General features: G+C 46.0%; 2 non-coding genes across 2 annotated transcripts; both read right to left on the bottom strand.

Annotated features, from left to right (window-relative positions):
• Positions 1-13,052: 13,052 nt before the first annotated feature.
• LOC116470050 (U1 spliceosomal RNA) lies at positions 13,053-13,218 on the bottom strand. The gene has a single exon (XR_004248481.1). It is a non-coding gene; the product is annotated as a U1 spliceosomal RNA (small nuclear RNA).
• A 6,971-nt stretch (positions 13,219-20,189) lies between these two features.
• TRNAN-GUU (transfer RNA asparagine (anticodon GUU)) lies at positions 20,190-20,263 on the bottom strand. The gene has a single exon. It is a non-coding gene; the product is annotated as a tRNA-Asn (tRNA).
• Between the last annotated feature and the right edge of the window lie 155 nt (positions 20,264-20,418).

Genomic DNA, 20,418 nt, shown 5'->3' with positions numbered 1-20,418 from the left:
TGGCCATTCTAACTGGTGTGAGATGGTATCTCACTGTGGTTTTGATTTGCATTTCTCTGATGGCCAGTGATGATGAGCATTTCTTCATGTGTTTTTTGGCTGCATAAATGTCTTCTTTTGAGAAGTGTCTGTTCATGTCCTCTGCCCACTTTTTGATGGGGTTGTTTGTTTTTTTCTTGTAAATTTGTTTGAGTTCATTGTAGATTCTGGATATTAGCCCTTTGTCAGATGAGTAGGTTGCAAAAATTTTCTCCCATTCTGTAGGTTGCCTGTTCACTCTGATGATAGTTTCTTTTGCTGTGCAGAAGCTCTTTAGTTTAATGAGATCCCATTTGTCGATTTTGGCTTTTGTTGCCATTGCTTTTGGTGTTTTAGACATGAAGTCCTTGCCCACGCCTACGTCCTGAATGGTATTGCCTAGGTTTTCGGGTAGGATTTTAATGGTTTTAGGTCTAACATATAAGTCTTTAATCCATCTTGAATTAATTTTTGTATAAGGTGTAAGGAAGGGATCCAGTTGCAGCTTTCTACATATGGCTAGCCAGTTTTCCCAGCAGCATTTATTAAATAGGGAATCCTTTCCCCATTTCTTGTTTTTGTCAGGTTTGTCAAAGATCAGATAGTTGTAGCTATGCGGCATCATTTCTGAGGGCTCTGTTCTGTTCCATTGATCTATGTCTCTGTTGTGGTACCAGTACCATGCTGTTTTGGTTACTGTAGCCTTGTAGTATAGTTTAAAGTCAGGTAGCGTGATGCCTCCAGCTTTGTTCTTTTGGCTTAGGATTGACTTGGCGATGCGGGCTCTTTTTTGGTTCCATATGAACTTTAAAATAGTTTTTTCCAATTCTGTGAGGAAAGTCATTGGTAGCTTGATGGGGATGGCATTGAATCTATAAATTACCTTGGGCAGTATGGCCATTTTCACGATATTGATTCTTCCAACCCATGAGCATGGAATGTTCTTCCCTTTGTTTGTATCCTCTTTTATTTCATTGAGCAGTGGTTTGTAGTTCTCCTTGAAGAGGTCCTTCACATCCCTTGTAAGTTGGATTCCTAGGTATTTTATTCTCTTTGAAGCAATTGTGAATGGGAGTTCACTCATGATTTGGCTCTCTGTTTGTCTGTTATTGGTGTACAAGAATGCTTGTGATTTTTGTACATTAATTTTGTATCCTGAGACTTTGCTGAAGTTGCTTATCAGCTTAAGGAGATTTTGGGCTGAGACAATGGGGTTTTCTAGATATACAATCATGTCATCTGCAAACAGGGACAATTTGACTTCCTCTTTTCCTAATTGAATACCCTTTATTTCCTTCTCCTGCCTGATTGCTCTGGCCAGAACTTCCAGCACTATGTTGAATAGGAGCGGTGAGAGAGGGCATCCCTGTCTTGTGCCAGTTTTCAGAGGGAATGCTTCCAGTTTTTGCCCATTCAGTATGATATTGGCTGTGGGTTTGTCATAGATAGCTCTTATTATTTTGAGATACGTCCCATCAATACCTAATTTATTGAGAGTTTTTAGCATGAAGGGTTGTTGAATTTTGTCAAAGGCCTTTTCTGCATCTATTGAGATAATCATGTGGTTTTTGTCTTTGGTTCTGTTTATATGCTGGATTACATTTATTGATTTGCGTATGTTGAACCAGCCTTGCATCCCAGGGATGAAGCCCACTTGATCGTGGTGGATAAGCTTTTTGATGTGCTGCTGGATTCGGTTTGCCAGTATTTTATTGAGGATTTTTGCATCGATGTTCATCAAGGATATTGGTCTGAAATTCTCTTTTTTGGTTATGTCTCTGCCAGGCTTTGGTATCAGGACGATGCTGGCTTCATAAAATGTGTTAGGGAGGATTCCCTCTTTTTCTATCGATTGGAATAGTTTCAGAAGGAATGGTACCAGTTCCTCCTTGTACCTCTGGTAGAATTCAGCTGTGAATCCATCAGGTCCTGGACTCTTTTTGGTTGGTAAGCTATTGATTATTGCCACAATTTCAGAACCTGTTATTGGTCTATTCAGAGATTCAACTTCTTCCTGGTTTAGTCTTGGGAGGGTGTATTTGTTGAGGAATTTATCCATTTCTTCTAGATTTTCTAGTTTATTTGCATAGAGGTGTTTGTAGTATTCTCTGATGCTAGATTGTATTTCTGTGGGATCGGTGGTGATATCCCCTTTTTCGTTTTTTATTGCATCTATTTGATTCTTCTCTCTTTTCTTCTTTATTAGTCTTGCCAGCGGTCCATCAATTTTGTTGATCTTTTCAAAAAACCAGCTCCTGGATTCATTAATTTTTTGAAGGGTTTTTTGTGTCTCTATTTCCTTCAGTTCTGCTCTGATTTTAGTTATTTCTAGCCTTCTGCTAGCTTTTGAATGTGTTTGCTCTTGCTTTTCTATTTCTTTTAATTGTGATGTTAGGGTGTCAATTTTGGATCTTTCCTGCTTTCTCTTGTGGGCATTTAGTGCTATAAATTTCCCTCTACACAGTGCTTTGAATGTGTCCCAGAGATTCTGGTATGTTGTGTCTTTGTTCTCGTTGGTTTCAAAGAACATCTTTATTTCTGCCTTCATTTCATTATGTACCCAATAGTCATTCAGGAGCAGGTTGTTCAGTTTCCATGTAGTTGAGCGGTTTTGAGTGAGTTTCTTAATCCTGAGTTCTAGTTTGATTGCACTGTGGTCTGAGAGAGAGTTTGTTATAATTTCTGTCCTTTTACATTTGCTGAGGAGAGCTTTACTTCCAACTATGTGGTCAATTTTGGAATAGGTGTGGTGTGGTGCTGAAAAAAATGTATATTCTGTTGACTTGGGGTGGAGAGTTCTGTAGCTGTCTATTAGGTCCACTTTATGTAGAGCTGAGTTCAATTCCTGGATATCCTTGTTAACTTTCTGTCTCGTTGATCTGTCTAATGCTGACAGTGGGGTGTTAAAATCTCCCATTATTATTGTGTGGGAGTTTAAGTCCCATTGTAGGTCACTGAGGACTTGCTTTATGAATCTGGGTGCTCCTGTGTTGGGTGCATATATATTTAGGATAGTTAGCTCTTCTTGTTGAATTGATCCCTTTACCATTATGTAATGGCCTTCTTTGTCTCTTTTGATCTTTGTTGGTTTAAAGTCTATTTTATCAGAGACTAGGATTGCAACCCCTGCCTTTTTTTGTTTTCCAGTTGCTTGATAGATCTTCCTCCATCCCTTTATTTTGAGCCTATGTGTGTCTCTGCACGTGAGATGGGTTTCCTGAATACAGCACACTGATGGGTCCTGACTCCTTATCCGGTTTGCCAGTCTGTGTCTTTTGATTGGAGCATTTAGCCCATTTACATTTAACGTTAATATTGTTATGTGTGAATCTGATCCTGTCATTGTGATGTTAGTTGGTTATTTTGCTCGTTAGTTGCTATAGTTTCTTCCTAGCCTCGATGGTCTTTACAATTTGGCATGTTTTTGCAGTGGCTGGTACCGGTTGTTCCTTCCCATGTTTAGTGCTTCCTTCAGGAGCTCTTTTAGGGCAGGCCTGGTGGTGACAAAATCACTCAGCGTTTGCTTGTCTGTAAAGTATTTTATTTCTCCTTCACTTATGAAGCTTAGTTTGGCGGGATAGGAAATTCTGGGTTGAAAATTCTTTTCTTTAAGAATGTTGAATATCGGCCCCCACTCTCTTCTGGCTTGTAGAGTTTCTGCTGAGAGATCAGCTGTTAGTCTGATGGGCTTCCCTTTGTGGGTAACCCGACCTTTCTCTCTGGCTGCCCTTAACACTTTTTCCTTCATTTCAACTTTGGTGAATCTGACAATTATGTGTCTTGGAGTTGCCCTTCTCGAGGAGTATCTTTGTGGCGTTCTCTGTATTTCCTGAATCTGAATGCTGGCCTGCCTTGCTAGATTGGGGAAGTTCTCCTGGATAATATCTTGCAGAGTGTTTTCCAACTTGGTTCCATTCTCCCCATCATTTTCAGGTACACCAATCAGACGTAGGTTTGGTCTTTTCACATAGTCCCAAATTTCTTGGAGGCTTTGTTCATTTCTTTTTATTCTTTTTTCTCTAAACTTCCCTTCTCTCTTCATTTCATCTTCCATCAGCGATACCCTTTCTTCCAGTTGATCGCATCTGCTACTGAGGCTTCTGCAATCTTCGCGTAGTTCTCGAAACTTGGCTTTCAGCTCCATCAGCTCCTTTAAGCCCTTCTCTCCATTGGTTATTCTAGTTATCCATTCTTCTAATTTTTTTTTCAAAGTTTTTAACTTCTTCGCTATTGTTTTGAATTTCCTCTCGTAGCTCAGAGTAGTTTGATCGTCTGAAGCCTTCTTCTCTCAACTCATCAAAGTCATCCTCCATCCAGCTTTGTTCCGTTGCTGGTGAGGAACTGCGTTCCTTTGGAGGAGGAGAGGTGCTCTGTTTTTTAGAGTTTCCAGTTTTTTTGCTCTGTTTTTTCCCCATCTTTGTGGTTTTATCTACTTTTTGTCTTTGATGATGGTGATGTACAGATGGGTTTTTGGTGTGGATGTCCTTTCTGTTTGTTAGTTTTCCTTCTACCAGACAGGACCCTCAGCTGCAGGTCTGTTGGAGTTTACTAGAGGTCCACTCCAGACCCTGTTTGGCTGGGTGTCAGCAGCGGTGGCTGCAGAACAGCGGATTTTCGTGAGACCACAAATTCAGCTGTCTGATAGTTCCTCTGAAAGTTTTGTCTCAGAGGAGTACCCGGTTGAATGAGGTGTCAGTCTGTCCCTACTGGGGGGGTGCCTCCCAGTTAGGCTGCTCAGGGGTGAGGGACCCACTTTAGGAGGCAGTCTGTCCGTTCTCAGATCTCCAGCTGCGTGCTGGGAGAACCACTACTCTCTTCAAAGCTGTCAGTCAGACAGGGACATTTAAGTCTGTGGAGGTTCTTGCTGAGTTTTTGTTTGTCTGTGCCCTGCCCCCAGAGGTGGAGCCTACAGAGGCAGGCAGGCCTCCTTGAGCTGTGGTGGGCTCCACCCAGTTCGAGCTTCCTGGCTGCTTTGTTTCCCTAAGCAAGCCTGGGCAATGGCGGGCGCCCCTCCCCCAGCCTCGCTGCCGCCTTGCAGCTTGATCTCAGACTGCTGTGCTAGCAATCAGCGAGACTCCGTGGGCATAGGACCCTCCGAGCCAGGTGCGGGACACAATCTCCTAGTGTGCCGTTTTCCAGGCCCATTGGAAAAGCGCAGTATTAGGATGGGACTGACCCGATATTCCAGGTGCCGTCTGTTTCCCCTTTCTTTGACTAGGAAAGGGAACTCCCTGACCCCTTGCGCTTCCGGAGTGAGGCAATGCCTCGCTCTGCTTCGGCTCGCGCACAGTGCGCTTCACCGACTGTCCTGCACCCACTGTTAGGCACTCCCTAGTGAGATGAAACCGGTACCTCAAGCAGAAATGCAGAAATCACCCGTCTTCTGTGTCGCTGGGGCTGGGAGCTGGAGACCGGAGCTGTTCCTATTCGGCCATCTTGGCTCCACCCCCCCTTTTTTTTTTTTTGAGACGGAGTCTCGCTCTGTCGCCCAGGCTGGAGTGCAGTGGCGCGCGACCTCGGCTCACTGCAAGCTCCGCCTCCCGGGTTCACGCCATTCTCCTGCCTCAGCCTCCCGAGTAGCTGGGACTACAGGCGCCTGCCACCGCGCCCGGCTAATTTTTTGTATTTTTAGCAGAGACGGGGTTTCACCGTGTTAGCCAGGATGGTCTCGATCTCCTGACCTCGTGATCCGCCCGTCTCGGCCTCCCAAAGTGCTGGGATTACAGGCGCGAGCCACCGCACCCGGCCATCTTTTAGCATTTTTATCGAAAAGTACTTATATCTGGCCTCAGATATGGGAGGCTCTCCCTCTTGGGCCCCTTCTCCAGGTGGTATCGGTTCTAATATTACTGGGAATTGCCACACCTCAGTATCTCCTTGCTTTCTTGCCTTATCAATAGTTTTATGTAATGGACTACCCTGTCCACTAGGTGGTGATGTAGGATTAGGTCTCATAGTGGGCGGCTGGGTATGGCGCCCTGCCCTGTGGTGCTGGGAACCTTCCTGGCTGTCCATACTGAGTTTCTGGGGGTGGCCAATACTGAAGTTTGGCTGGCAGCCAGTATTGATAGGCTACTGGCGGTTGGTAGTCTTATTTTCTACCGGCTGATATTGTGGATACTGTATTTGGATTGGCATTGCCGTGACAGAGACTCTGTCTTTCTCTATTTGATATTCTCTTGGGGTTTGTACTTGTCTAACCTGCGTTTGAGGTTGTAATGTTACAGGCATCTGAACTGCTGGAAGAGGAGTTGGCCCTCGTGGTTTAGACTCTGATGGCCCCACTGATTCTGGACCTTTTTCTTCTAATTTTAACGTTTCAGGATATATCACCTTCTGCAATTGATTATAGTCAACATTTTGCTGCCGGGCGCGGTGGCTCACGCTTGTAATCCCAGCACTTTGGGAGGCCGAGGCGGGCGGATCACGAGGTCAGGAGATCGAGACCACGGTGAAACCCCGTCTCTACTAAAATCATACAAAAAATTAGCCGGGTATGGTGGCGGGCGCCTGTAGTCCCAGCTACTCGGAGAGGCTGAGGCAGGAGAATGGCGTGAACCCAGGAGGCGGAGCTTGCAGTGAGCCGAGATCGCGCCACCGCACTCCAGCCTGGGTGACAGAGCCAGACTCCGTCTCAAAAAAAAAAAAAAAAACCATTTTGCGTTGACTGAGCCATATGACCCGGCTCTGCTACATATTCACAATGTAAACTTTCCATTCCTTTCCGGGATTTTATCCCTGCCTCTTCTTTACAATCTATTCCACAGCTTTCAGGGGCATCAGAAACTGAAACGCTGTCTTCTTCTGTTTGAAAAGGTTCTAAAGTTACTTTAATAATGGCCCAATCATTCCATACTGTAAGTGGGATGATTTTACCCTCCCTACTTGCTTGTTTTGATTCTTTGCCGTTTTTTTCCCCAATCTTTTAGATCTAAAGTTCCCTGTTCTGGAAACCATGGGCAAAATTGTTCTATTGTTCGAAATAGCGTGATTAGATTTTTCATAGAGACTCTAACTCCCCCTCTCTTTAAAATAATTTTAATAAAGCTAAGATAAGAGGCGTATTTACTTTTAGTTTGCCCCATTGTTACCCTAGGTTCCTCGAGCGCACAAGCTTACCGCAAGGCTGACTGCAGACCTACTCGGGATCTCTCATCAACTTGTCGTCAATGACCATGCTCGAGCGTACCTTCACCCTAGAGAAAAGCACCCACGTTGGGCACCAGATGAAGGGGTGGCCTCTGCCCTTCCACCCTTGTGGGCGTTTCTCGTTGGGTGGAACCAGAGACTTGAGAAAAGAAAGAGACACAGAGACAAAGTATAGAGAAAGAAAAGTGGGCCCAGGGAACCGGCGCTCAGCATACGGAGGACCCGCGCCGGCACCAGTCTCTGAGTTCCCTTAGCATTTATTGATCATTATCGGGTGTTTCTCGGAGAGGGGGATGTGGCAGGACAATAGGGTGATAGTGGAGAGAGGGTCAGCACGAAAACATGTGAACAAATGTCTCTGCATCATAAACAAGGTAAAGAAAAAAGTGCTGTGCTTTTGATGTGCATATACATAAACATCTCAATGCCTTCAAGAGCAGTATTGCTGCCCGCATGTCCCACCTCCTGCCCTAAGGCAGTTTTCTCCTATCTCAGTAGATGGAATATACAATCGGGTTTTACACCGAGACATTCCATTGCCCAGGGAGGAGCAGGAGACCGATGCCTTCCTCTTATCTCAACTGCAAAGAGGCCTTCCTTCCTCTTTTACTAATCCTCCTCAGCACAGACCCTTTACGAGTGTGAGGCTGGGGGACAGTCAGGCCTTTCCCTTCCCACGAGGCCATATTTCAGACTATCACATGGGGAGAAACCTTGGACAATACCTGGCTTTCCTTGGCAGAGGTCCCTGCGGCCTTCTGCAGTGTATTGTGTCTCTGGGTACTTGAGATTGGGGAGTGGTGATGACTCTTAACAGGTATGCTGCCTTCAAGCGTTTGTTTAACAAAGCACATCCTGCACAGCCCTTAATCCATTTAACCTCGAGTGGACAAAGCACATGTTTCAGGGAGCACAGGGCTGGGGGTAGGGTTACAGATTAACAGCATCTCAAGGCAGAAGAATTTTTCTTAGTACAGACCAAAATGGAGTCTCTTATGTCTCCTTCTTTCTACATAGACACTGTACCAGTCTGATCTCTCTTTCTTTCCCCACAATATTTACATTATTTAATTGTTCAAAAGCATCAAAGATTCTTCTCTGCCGTCAACTTCATTCCATTTATTTTATTGTACCAAACTATCAGGACCATTAATTTAATCTACAGCTAAATCTACTATTTTTTCATGTTAGAAATTCAACAAGAAAATTTTTCCCTAATGAAACCTCACATTTCAAGCATAAGTAGGCTGGGCGAGGTGGCTCACACCTGTAATCCCAGCACTTTGGGACGCCGAGACAGGTGCATCACTTGAGGTCAGGAGTTTGAGACCAGCCTGGCAAACATGGTGAAACCCCGTCTCTACTAAAAATATAAAAATTAGCTGAGTGTGGTGGCGTGTGCCTGTAATCCCAGCTACTCTGGAGGCTGAGGCAGGGAAATAGCTTCAACCTGGGAGGCGGAGCTTGAAGTGAGCTGAGATCGCACGACTTCACTCTAGCCTGGGCTACCGAGCAAGACTCTGTCTCAAAAATAAATAAATAAGCATAAGTAGTAAAAAAATAAAATAAGATAAAAAATAAGGCGCAGGGTCTTGCTCTGTTATCCAGGCTTGAGTGCAGCGGGGCTATCATAGCTGACCAACTTGGAACCTCTGGGCTCAGGCAGTCCTCCGGGCTCAGCTTGCCTTGTATTTTTTTAGAGACGGGGTCTTGCCCTGTTGCCCAGGCTGGTCTCCAACTGCTGACCTAAAGCAATCCTTCCGCCTCAGCCTGTTGAGTTGTTGGGAGTACAGGTGCAAGACATGCAGCCTAGCATTGTAGTAAAACAATTTTCAACAAATTCTTAATTTTCTTTCTTTTTCTTTTTCTTTTCTTTTCTTTTTTTTTTTTTTTTTTGAGAAGGAGTCTTGCTCTTTCACCCAGGCTGGAGTGCAGTGGTGCGATCTCGGCTCACTGCAGGCTCTGCCCCTGCAGGGTTCACGCCATTCTCCTGCCTCAGCCTCCCACGTATCTGGGACTACAGGCGCCTGCCACCTCGCCCGGCTAATTTTTTGTAGTTTTAGTAGAGACGGGGTTTCACCGTGTTAGCCAGGATGGTTTTTTTTTTTTTTTTTTTTTTTTTTTTTTTTTTTTTTTTTTTTTTTTGAGACGGAGTCTTGCTCTGTCGCCCAGGCTGGAGTGCAATGGCGCGATCTCGGCTCACTGCAAGCTCCGCCTCCCGGGTTCACGCCATTCTCCTGCCTCAGCCTCTCCGAGTAGCTGGAACTACAGGCGCCCGCCGCCACGCCCAGCTAATTTGTTGTATTTTTAGTAGAGACGAGGTTTCACCGTGGTCTCGATCTCCTGACCTCATGATCTGCCCGCCTGGGCCTCCCAAAGTGCTGGGATTACAAGCGTGAGCCACCGCGCCCGGCTCTTTTTTTTTTTTTTTTTTGAGTTGGGAGTCTCACTCTGTCACCCACGCTGGAGGGCAGTGGCACAATCGTAGTTCACTGCAGCCTGCCTCAGTCTCCCAAGTAGCTGAGATTACAGTCATGGATTATCATGCCTGGCCAACTTTAAAAAATTAGCTAATACTTAAAAATTTGTAGAGACAGGGGTTTCACTATATTGCCCAGGCTGGTATCCAACTCCTAACCTCAATTGATCCTCCCTCCTCAGCCTCCTAAAGTGCTGGGATTGCAGATATGAGCCACCATACCTGGCTTAATTTTCTTATTTTAATTTTATATCAGTGATTATTATTGTTCCTAAGATAATTGGGGCAGTGACTCCTTTAAAATTTTAGAGACCTAATTTGTCTATTCACTTCACTGAAAGAGTATGCCAGTTTGTTTCATGAGAAAATATCCTATATTAATAAAGCAGGAAAATGCCTTCCACCAAACTAGGGGGCATTCTAAAGAAACGAATTGTGCTAAGTAACATCACTTAAGGTGAAAACAGAGACAATGGTATCTATTAACAATGTTTATCAGTGAAGGAAATAAACTGAAAATATTAACATCATTAGATCCTCGGAGGGCCTTCATTGCTGAAAATCTGAGTAATATTGTGATACCGTTTTGAGTTCGGCAGGACATTCTCTTCCCAGGGCATATAACAGTGGGCGAATAATTTCTTTTCGTTCATTTTCATCAAGGACTGAACTTCCTTAATGTTCCGGAGATTATGAAATTTGATTTGTATAGTTGTGAAAAGTGCTCATATTGCTGATTCCATTGCTTATATGTGGTCATATAAATCTTTTCTCTCCTTTCTGTAGTGTGGTTTAAACTTAATCCTTAAAGGACATGTATTTGAATTTTTCAGCTGGTTAGAAATCTGAACATACCAATCGAAGAAAACTGCTCCTTACATGCTACAGAGTTAGTTTTCTTCCTGTACCAAGATGTCTTTTAGATATAGTAAATTTGTTAAAGCCAAGAGCTCCTATGGAACGAAGTTGGGTGGGAGGGGGGACATTGAGTAGTAAGATCACTCTTGTAATAGAGATGCCACTCTTGCAGATATTGACAACTATTGGGCCCATAAAATTTTTACCAAACATTGGAAAGACAAGATATGAACAACTTATCGTTGCTGCAGTCTCAAATATCAGGAAATATCATTCTTCTTTTTTTTTTTTTTAATTATACTTTAGGTTTTAGGGTACATGTGCACAATGTGCAGGTTTGTTACATATGTATCCATGTGCCATGTTGATTTCCTGCACCCATTAACTCGTCATTTAGCATTAGGTATATCTCCTAATGCTACCCCTCCCCCCTCCCCCAACCGCACAACAGTCCCCGGAGTGTGATGTTCGAAACACCATTATTCTTAGGACAATAAATAGACAATAAAAAAGACTTACAGAGCAGATTAGCTGTCACGTATTACCAAACAGGGACTGGATCCTTGTCAACACCAGCCAACAGAGACCGTCCCCAGAAATTCACTTCATAACATCAAAACCAAAAACCCACACTGATGGCAAAAAATAATGATGCAAAAATGAGAGAGAGAGAGAGAGAGAGAGAGAGAACTGTCCTATGGCCATACTTAGTGGGTAAAAGCCAAAGAGCTCAATTTCTGCTCATGATACTTAATAGAACAGAGGGAACATGAGCCAATAGCTCAATGGGTTCAGATCTGCACCAAGTGCCTGTTGGATGCAGGATTCTACTGTCTCCAATAATATGTCTCAGATGGACTAGTTTTTTTGTTTTTTGTTTGTTTTGTTTTTGTTTTTTATTTTTTGTTTTTGAGACAGAGTCTCGCTCTCTCGCCCAGGCTCGGGTGCAAGCGCAAGATCTCGGCTCACTGCAACCTCCGCCTCCCGGGTTCAAGCGATTCTCCTGCCTCAGCCACCACGCCCGGCTGTTTTGTTTTGTTTTGTTTTGTTTTATACTTTTAGTAGAGACAGAGTTTCTCCATGTTGGTCAAGCCGGTCTCGAACTCCTGACCTCAGTTGATCAGAAGTAGGTGAGGTCAGAAAACATACCCTGGGAGAGGCTGGCACAACGCCCAGATCCGCCATCGCTAGGCCTGGGGTTTTCTTCTGTAGTATTCGTGTAGTGCAGGGACAAAACCAATTAGATACTTCTGGGAGTTAAAAAGAGATTAATTTGCCGGGCGCGGTGGCTCACGCCTGTAACCCCAGCACTTTGGGAGGGTTCACGAGGTCAGGAGGTCGAGACCATCCTGGCTAACACGGTGAAACCCCGTCTCTACTAAAAATACAAAAAATTAGCCGGGCGTGGTGGCGGGCGCCTGTAGTCCCAGCTACTCGTAGGAGGCTGAGGCAGGAGAATGGCGTGAACCTGGGAGACTGAGCTTGCAGTGAGCCGAGATGGCGCCACTGCACTCCAGCCTCAGTGACAGAGCGAGACTCCGTCAAAAAAAAAAAAAAAAAAAGATGAATTTACAGTGCCATTTGAGAAGGGGTATCAAGGAATTTGCCAGGGTACTGATGCGTGTCAGGTGCAAACTGCAGGTTGAGAGAGAGCTAAGTATTTTCTGTCCATGAAGGTGATAAGCGAGGGCCTGAAGAAAGAGGGACGGGGGAGGACACTGGCGCCAGAAATAGGAAAGGGCTGCTTGGGAGTGGGAAGGATGGGTCGGGGTGCCTGGCAATGGACGTGGGATGTGGAAGCGAGACATCAAACAAGAAGCTGTCGCTTAAATAAAGTCTGAACAAAGACTAGATATGTAAACGGCAGGAGACAGTAGAGAAACTGGACCCGGCTCCTCATAAAACTTCCCGCCTTATATTTCAGGGAGGATCGCAGCGCATTTCGGCCAAGACAGGTGAGACTGCGGTTGTGACCTGCGGGCCTCGATGAATTGCGTTAGGGCACCTGGGCTCCGGGAGAGCCGTTCCCCTCCACAAAGTAAGCGTGTTATGTCTACAACCCAACGGGGACGCTAAGAGCCCCAAAGGCCCTGCTTTCATCCCAAAGAACAGCGCCCATCTGCGTAGTTTGTACCTGGCTCTATGAGGTGAGAACACATTCCCCGCTAGCACAGAAATCCTACAAACTCCTGAGGGGGCTGCGGTTAGAAGCAGAGGCTGTGTGAAATGTGACCGGGATCTAGGAAAAACACGAAGATTTTCACAGACCCTGAGAACCCAAGAGACTGGTGAGACCATGGACAAATCTCTGCAAAAAGCAGTCCCGCATAGACAGGGAAGAGCTGTGCAGCCTTCGCGCTAGTTAGTTTGTGTAAAGGCTGACGCTTCTTATTTCTCCTCTGGGGTAGAAACGACATGCTACTTCTATTCCCCAGCCTTAGACCGTAGAAATAACACTTCTACTAAGACACAAGCCGACAGAAAAAAATAAGTGACCCTTACCGGACAGCCTATTCTTTAAGCTACAAAAAAAAAAAAAAAAAAAAGTCAGGGGAAAGCGCGAACGCAGTCTCCCACTACCACAAATTATGTAGTCGAGTTTCCCACATTTGGGGAAATCGCAGGAGTCAGCACATCCAGAGTACAATAGATAAGCCTCACCCTGGGAAAACCATCTTCGTGATCAGGGTATCTCCCCCCGGCCAGGTAAGTATAAGCTCCTGCGCCTCCGCCCCGCCACGACCTCACGCGCCTCCCCCTTTACACGCACGGTCACTTGCCCCGCGCACCCCCGAGCCCTCCTAGCCCTGACACACAGCTGGGACTCTCAGGTCCCACCAGCGGTCCTGAACCCGCTCCCTCGGCACGGGAACTCCTTTGTGGCGAAGCAGCAGGTGGGGAAGCAGCAGCCCCTGCGCTGCCTCATCTACATAGAAGTCGCCCTATCCGTGATGTCACCGACAGTGCCTTTCCCAGTCCCCGTCTGCCTTTCTGCCACTCGGCCGACCAACCCGCTGCTGGATCCGGCAAGGGGAAGTGACGTCTGTCTCTCCCTTTTTTCCTCTCTCACCCCGGCATCTGTTCTCGCCCAAAGAAACTGGCCCTTAGCCTGCGCTGCGGAGCAAACTTTTGGTGGCCAGCGGGAGCCTGGGCATCGTTCTTCAAATAGTGGCCTTTAATTCGCAGACTAGAACGTTTAGGATTACAAAAGAAACCGGTTTCTTCACATCCTTATCCTTGTGATGTAGCATTCCGCTTGAAATTGGAAGCCGTTCAATGTCAGAGAGAAACCATATTTATGAAATTAAAGAGGCTTCTCAGATGACTGCAAACCAGCCTTCCTTACTGGTTTTATCACTGGTAATGTTATAAAGACAGTTGTCCAGTTTCATGAATCTTGTAGGTTTTTGTTTGTTTATTTGTTTGTTTTGATGTTGTTGTTGTTGTTTTCCAAATTCAGTATTGTAGAAAGATATGCTGCCCCAGAAGAGATGATTGGACACTCTCAAGCTCAAGCGTGGTGTTGGACTTTGTCATCTCTTGCACAGCCATCTCCAGACCTTAGTGCTTACCTCATGTTAGTTTTTTATATCCTGCAAAGACAAAACCAAAATAATCCAAATTTGACACAAATACCTGGGATACGTCTTATTTGAGATGTTTAACAAATGTCTGGATCGTCTTTTCTTACATTGGATTATAACGAAGGAAACACTGTGAAGTAAGCAAAGTTGGAATTCCCAAGTCAAAGACCATTTGAATATTTACAAGTAGATTTGAGACAGGAATAGTACAGGGTGGTCACTGGGTAACAAATTCTAGGCAGCAGATTTACATGACTTGAGGCTATGGGCTGATAAGACGCTGAAAAACCAGGGTTGTGGACCACGCTGGCTAAGACTGACTGGACCCAATGTGGTGCTGGATTTGACGTAGGTTTTACCTAGGCCCTCATTATATGCTCATTAACATACTAAATCACACACCCACCAGTGCCATGACAGTTCTGAGACCAATATTTGATGTAAAAATGGATGGCACCACAGTTCCGAGAAATCTCCACCTTTACCCAGGAATTTTCATGAATATTCCACTCCTTGGTTAAAGAAACCCATCGAGATGAAACCCCAGAACCCACTGTTCTCTCTCGGGTATGCCCGAACTCCCCTTTCTTGAGTGTGTACTTTTTGCTTTGCAATACATCTCTTCTTTCACTATTTGCTCACTCATCCTTGACTTGGTTCTCGAGATGGTGTCAAGAGCCTGGACGCCACTGCCGGGGTCGAGATCCCACCAGTGTCCGGGGACCTCCCCCAGCCCACCAGTATCAGATTCTATTCCATTGCTCCAATCACAAAACATCGAATGGAGGGTTCTCCTTTGGAGACCATAAAGTAAAGATGCTGTGGCACGGTGGCCAGTTAGGCCACTGGAAGCCATGGCAAAATATTGAAAATGAGGGATTAGGTGACAGTATAGTAACTGCTGAATACTAAATACTTGATCCAGGCCCCATTCCCTGGAGACTGACAGGGAGACACATCGTCCAGGTAGTAGTGGAGAAACTTTCTGGGTATCTGACCAGGCTTTGTGGAAAGAACTGGCACCATCCTGCAGATATAACCGCCTGATGGGTTCTTCCTGCCCACTGTACATAGAAAATCAATTCATGGAGACCATGGCATTGCAGTAAAGAGTTTAATTGACACAGGCCAGCCACGACATGGGGGGGACAGAGTTATTACTCAAATCGATCTCACTGAAGGCTTGGAGGTAAGGGGTTTTTCAAAGATAGTTTGGTGGGGAGGGGGCTAGGGCTTGGGCGGTGCTGACTGTTGGGGATGAAATCACAGGGGTGTGGAAAATGGCCCTCCTGCACTGAGCCAGCTGCTGGGTGGGGGCTAAGGGACTGGTTGATTTTCGGGCCCAATGGTGCCATCCAGTAGTCAGAAATGCAAAAGCCTGAAAAGACATCTCAAGAGGCCAGTCTTAGGTTCTACAATAGTGATGTTCTTCACAGCAGTAATTGGGGAAGCTGCAAATCTTGTGACCTCTGGAATAATGGCTGGTAATTATTTAACGAGGCATACATCTTAGTAGAATTCAGGCCCCTTTCATCCTCCTAACTTGGTGGCCTTTCATTAGTTTTACAGGGGTAATTTAGTTTTGGGGAAGGTTATCATTTAAACCAACCTTTTTGGCTGTCCCCAGTGTTTTTGGCACCAGGGACTGGTTTCACGGAAGACAATTTTTCCATGGAAGGGGGTTTCCGGATGAAACCGTTCCACCTCAGGTCATCCGGCATTAGTTACAGTCTCACAGGGAGTGCGCAATCTGGATCCCTCACATGTGCAGTTCCCGACAGGGTCCGAGCTCCGATGAGAATCTAATGCCGATGCTGATCTGACAAGAGGTGGAGCTCAGGTGGTAATGCTGGAAAGCCTGCAGCTCACCTCCTGCTGTTTGGCTGGGTTCCTAACAGGCCGTGGACCAATACCTGTCTTGTGGCCCTGGGGGTTGGGGACCCCTGATTTAAACCATAAACTCAATTTTCCCCAAAGATAGCTTGGGAGAAATTGCACAGGAATGAGCAAAGACAGCTAGCCTGTGAGGCTAGAACCAAAATGGAGTCAGCCATGTCAGATTTCTCTGATTGCCATAATTTTGCAAAAGTAATTTCAGAGGGACTACGCTGGACACTTGTTAAAAGCATGAGGTGGATTTTATTGTATGTACTACAGCAGGCAAGAGAGACCAGCAGAGAACTGAGCTCAACTCCAAATACAGCAAGAAGAGTTGAAGATTTATAGCCAATCGGCAAGATAAGAAAGTCAGTGGATGGAACATTACTAAGAGGAACTTGATTAGCTATCTAAGGTGGTTGGGAGGACTCCTGCTAAACTAGGCTCAACAGTATTCTTTTCTAAACCTGGACTTGGCAGGCCAAGAACTAATAGAGAAAAGGGCTCAGAGGAAACTGACTAGGGTTTGGTCAAAGATGGAGTCCTTGTCAACTCTACATTGAAGCTTCTGCAAATAAACGAAGGCCAACCAAATGAAAAAAAAAAAGCAAAGGCTATTTATTCTGAGCTTGCTATGGCAGGGAGTCAGCCACTGTTACTTGTGTTTTGGCAGAGACTTGAAGGCAGTCAGAGGGGTGGGAAAGCTTTTTGAAAAGAAAGGCTTCAGGTATGCTTGGACTGGAGGCTGTCAGCATGGTGAAGCTATAGACAGACGAAAACAATCAAAATATTTTACCCCAGGATATATTTCTTTGGCATATTTTAAGATGGCTGTCAGAGAGCCAGCAAACAGAAGTAACTCCGCAAAACTGCCTTTTATAGGGGAAATTTACACCTGCAGAGAATCTGCATTAATCCAGCCTTCCCTTGTCAGGATTGAGAAATAAAAATAAGCCCTAGGCCCTACGACCAACTGAACGGACTCCCTCTTGGCTGACAGGGCCGCAGAGAAACCTTGAAAGCTGTTTCTGAGCCGGGCGCCGTGGCTCACGCTTGTAATCCCAGCACTTTGGGAGGCCGAGGCGGGCGGATCACGAGGTCAGGAGATCGAGACCACGGTGAAACCCCGTCTCTACTAAAAATACAAAAAAAATTAGCCGGGCGTGGTGGCCGGCGCCTGTAGTCCCAGCTACTCGGAGAGGCTGAGGCAGGAGAATGGCGTGAACCCAGGAGGCGGAGCTTGCAGTGAGCCGAGATCGCGCCACTGCACTCCAGCCTGGGTGACAGAGCGAGACTCCGTCTCAAAAAAAAAAAAAAAAAAAGAAAGAAAGCTGTTTCTGGCTGTGACAGGATAGGAGGTCGGGCATGCCCCCTTAACATCCCTCCCTCGCTAACCGCCATTATGAGGCAGGAGAACAGCAGAGGGAGTTGGAAGTTGGATAAAAGGCAGAATGAGTAAAAGCAGAAACAGAAGCAAGGTGATGGGACGGGACAGCAAGAAGCAAGAAAAAAGGCAGAAGTTGAGTGGCCAAAACAAAAAGTAAGATTAAAAAAAGCAAGCAAGGCTGGGCGCAGCTGCTCACCCCTGTAATCCCAGCAGTTTGTGAGGCCAAGGCAGGCGGATTGCCTGAGGTCAGGAGTTCGAGACCAGCCTGACCAACATAGTGAAACACCCTTCTCTACTAAAAATATAAAAAAATAGCTGGGCATGGTGATGCTCTCCTGCACTCCCAGCTACTCAGGAGGCTGAGACAGGAGAATTGCTTGAACCCGGGAGGAAGAGGTTGCAGTGAGCCAAGATCGCGCCACTGCACTCCAGACTGGGCAACAGAGCGAGACCCTGTCTTAAAAAAAAAAAAAAAAAAGCGAGCAAGGATCCCGTGGCCAGCAAGATCCAAACCAGGAAAGGTGCAGCTCTTCAGAGATAGGCATGTGCATTAGAGAGAAAAAGTATCCTTAGCAGGACTTCATATGATAATCAGTTCATTAAAGCTCATGCATATGGACTGCATATCATGCGTGTACTTAAAATTATGGGATGGAGGCAACATTCAAGCACACAAGGGCCAAAGTAACTAAGCAACCCACCTATCAATCAAAAGGCAAACACTGGCTAAAGATTAGGCATCCTTGGCCGGGCACAGTGGCTCATGCCTGTAATCCCAGCACTTTGCGAGGCCGAGGCGGGCGGATCATGAGGTCAGGAGATCGAGACCATCCTGGCTAACACGGTGAAACCCCGTCTCTACTAAAAATACAAAAAAATTAGCTGGGCGTGGTGGCGGGCGCCTGTAGTCCCAGCTGCTGGGGAGGCTGAGGCAGGAGAATGGCGTGAACCCGTGAGGCAGAGCTTGCAGTGAGCCGGGATCGTGCCACTGCACTCCAGCCTGGGTGACAGAGCGAGACTCCGTCTCACAAAAAAAGAAAAAAAAAAAAAAAAAAAAAAGATTAGGCATCCTTGTGAAGAGAAGAACACACACACACACACACACACACACCCCCCCCAAGTACACCAAACTAATACTGATCTAATCTCCCAGAGGTCAGCCCACCCTCCCCACTCTGAGAGTGTTACTGTGCTTAATAAACTTTTGCTTTGCTTTGCTGCTTTGTGTGTGTCATGTACAGTTCTTTGTTTGGGACACCAAGAGCCTGGAACCGCACGGCACCATCTGGTAAGAATTAGGCTTTTTTGGCCGGGCGCGGTGGCTTATGCCTGTAATCCCAGCACTTCGCGAGGCCGGGGCGGGCGGATCACGAGGTCGGGGAAATCGAGACCATCCTGCCTAACACGGTGAAACCCCGTCTCTACTAAAAATACAAAAAATTAGCCGGGCGTGGTGGCGGCCGCCTGTAGTCCCAGCTACTCAGGAGGCTGAGGCAGGAGAATGGCCTGAACCCGGGAGGCGGAGCTTGCAGTGAGCCGAGATCGCGCCACTGCACTCCAGCCTGGGCGACAGAGAGAGACTCCGTCTCAAAAAAAAAAAAAAAAAAAAAAATTAGGCTTTTCTTTCCCTAAGGGTTAACAACAAACCAGCCCTTTGGAAAGACTTGCTTCACCACTGTTATCAACCAACGGCCTGATGCTTTCCCTCCGTTTTGTGGTTTTGACAAAACAAGCAAGCAGCATTCCCTCCTGATAAGAGACCACCGACCTAGGAATGATTCTGGCCAGACTAGAGAGGATGTAGTGAGGGTTTTCATGTCCTCTGCTTCAGCTCTTGATGTCAGAGGGCCACAAACTCCACTCTCAGATGACTGCTAATGCCACCGTTTTATGAGCATGGGCCCCATGGAGAGGCACGAAGCTCAATTGCACATCTGCACATTTTTCCTCCTATAAATATTGCTATTGGAATATTATTTGGTACGGCTCCCGTGAAAGATACCTTTGCAGAATGTACTCAAATTAGAAGCATTATATAAACACTATAATGTAGCAATGGTGCATCAAGTTCCCTACACTACAGAAATATCTGCGGTGTAGACATTTCCACAATGACCAAAGATATGTGTACAAGAAAGGTGACTGCAGCATTCTTTGTAGTCCTAAAACAATGAAACCAACCTCATCTCACAAACTTTTTTTCTTTTTTTTGAGATGGAGTCTCGCTGTGTTGCCCAGGCTGGAGTGTAGCGGTGCGATCTCGGCTCACTGCAGCCTCCACCTCCCAGGTTCAAATGATTCTCCTGCCTCAGAATCCCAAGTAGCTGGGATTACAGGCACATGCCACCATACCTGGCTAACAAAAACATTTTTAAAAGGGTTAAATAAATCATGCACAAACTGACGAAAAATACTGTTTTCAAAAACGATGGAGAAGTTCACTAGGGTGATAAATGATTCCACTGGTCACATTACGGATAGAGCAATCAGTAAATCCAGGCACATCCTGGGGATATTACTGACCTCCTATTATTAAAATATGAAAAAATGGAGGCATGTAAATTTCTCGTTTAAGCGTATAACGGACTGAATTAGAATTCTATCACACCAGAAGTGGGTTCCTAGGTCTCTGTTTCAGGATTCCTGAGTTACACACGTATAAACCCAGGATTCCAGGAGATACTCCGTTAAGAATCCGGTCGGGGTGGGGGGGGAGGTGGGCTGGCCCTTGACATGGATAAGTCACAAATTAGTGGCTTAGGACTCTGGGAAGATAAAATCTTCCCCATTTATCTAGTGATTGACAATGCAGGAATACTTTAAAAGGTCCAACAAGCGTCCCTGGGTGGGCTCGAACCACCAACCTTTCGGTTAACAGCCGAACGCGCTAACCGATTGCGCCACAGAGACAGGTACTGTCAGTTCTACCGGGCGCTATAGGAAGGGAGCACGCACTAAACTTCCTCCGTCCCTTCCATCCTCAGGGCCCGCCCGGCAGGACGACTGAGCAAGGCCTTGGAAAACCGGAGAGATTGGAGCGGTGAGTCGCGCTGGTCACGTTGGAC

Source organism: Hylobates moloch, unplaced genomic scaffold, assembly GCF_009828535.3.
Source record: "Hylobates moloch isolate HMO894 unplaced genomic scaffold, HMol_V3 SCAFFOLD_5, whole genome shotgun sequence".
Taxonomy (NCBI): Eukaryota; Metazoa; Chordata; class Mammalia; order Primates; family Hylobatidae; genus Hylobates; species Hylobates moloch.
The sequence above is the reverse complement of the archived record's forward strand: the minus strand, read 5'-3'. Positions and strand labels throughout refer to the sequence as shown.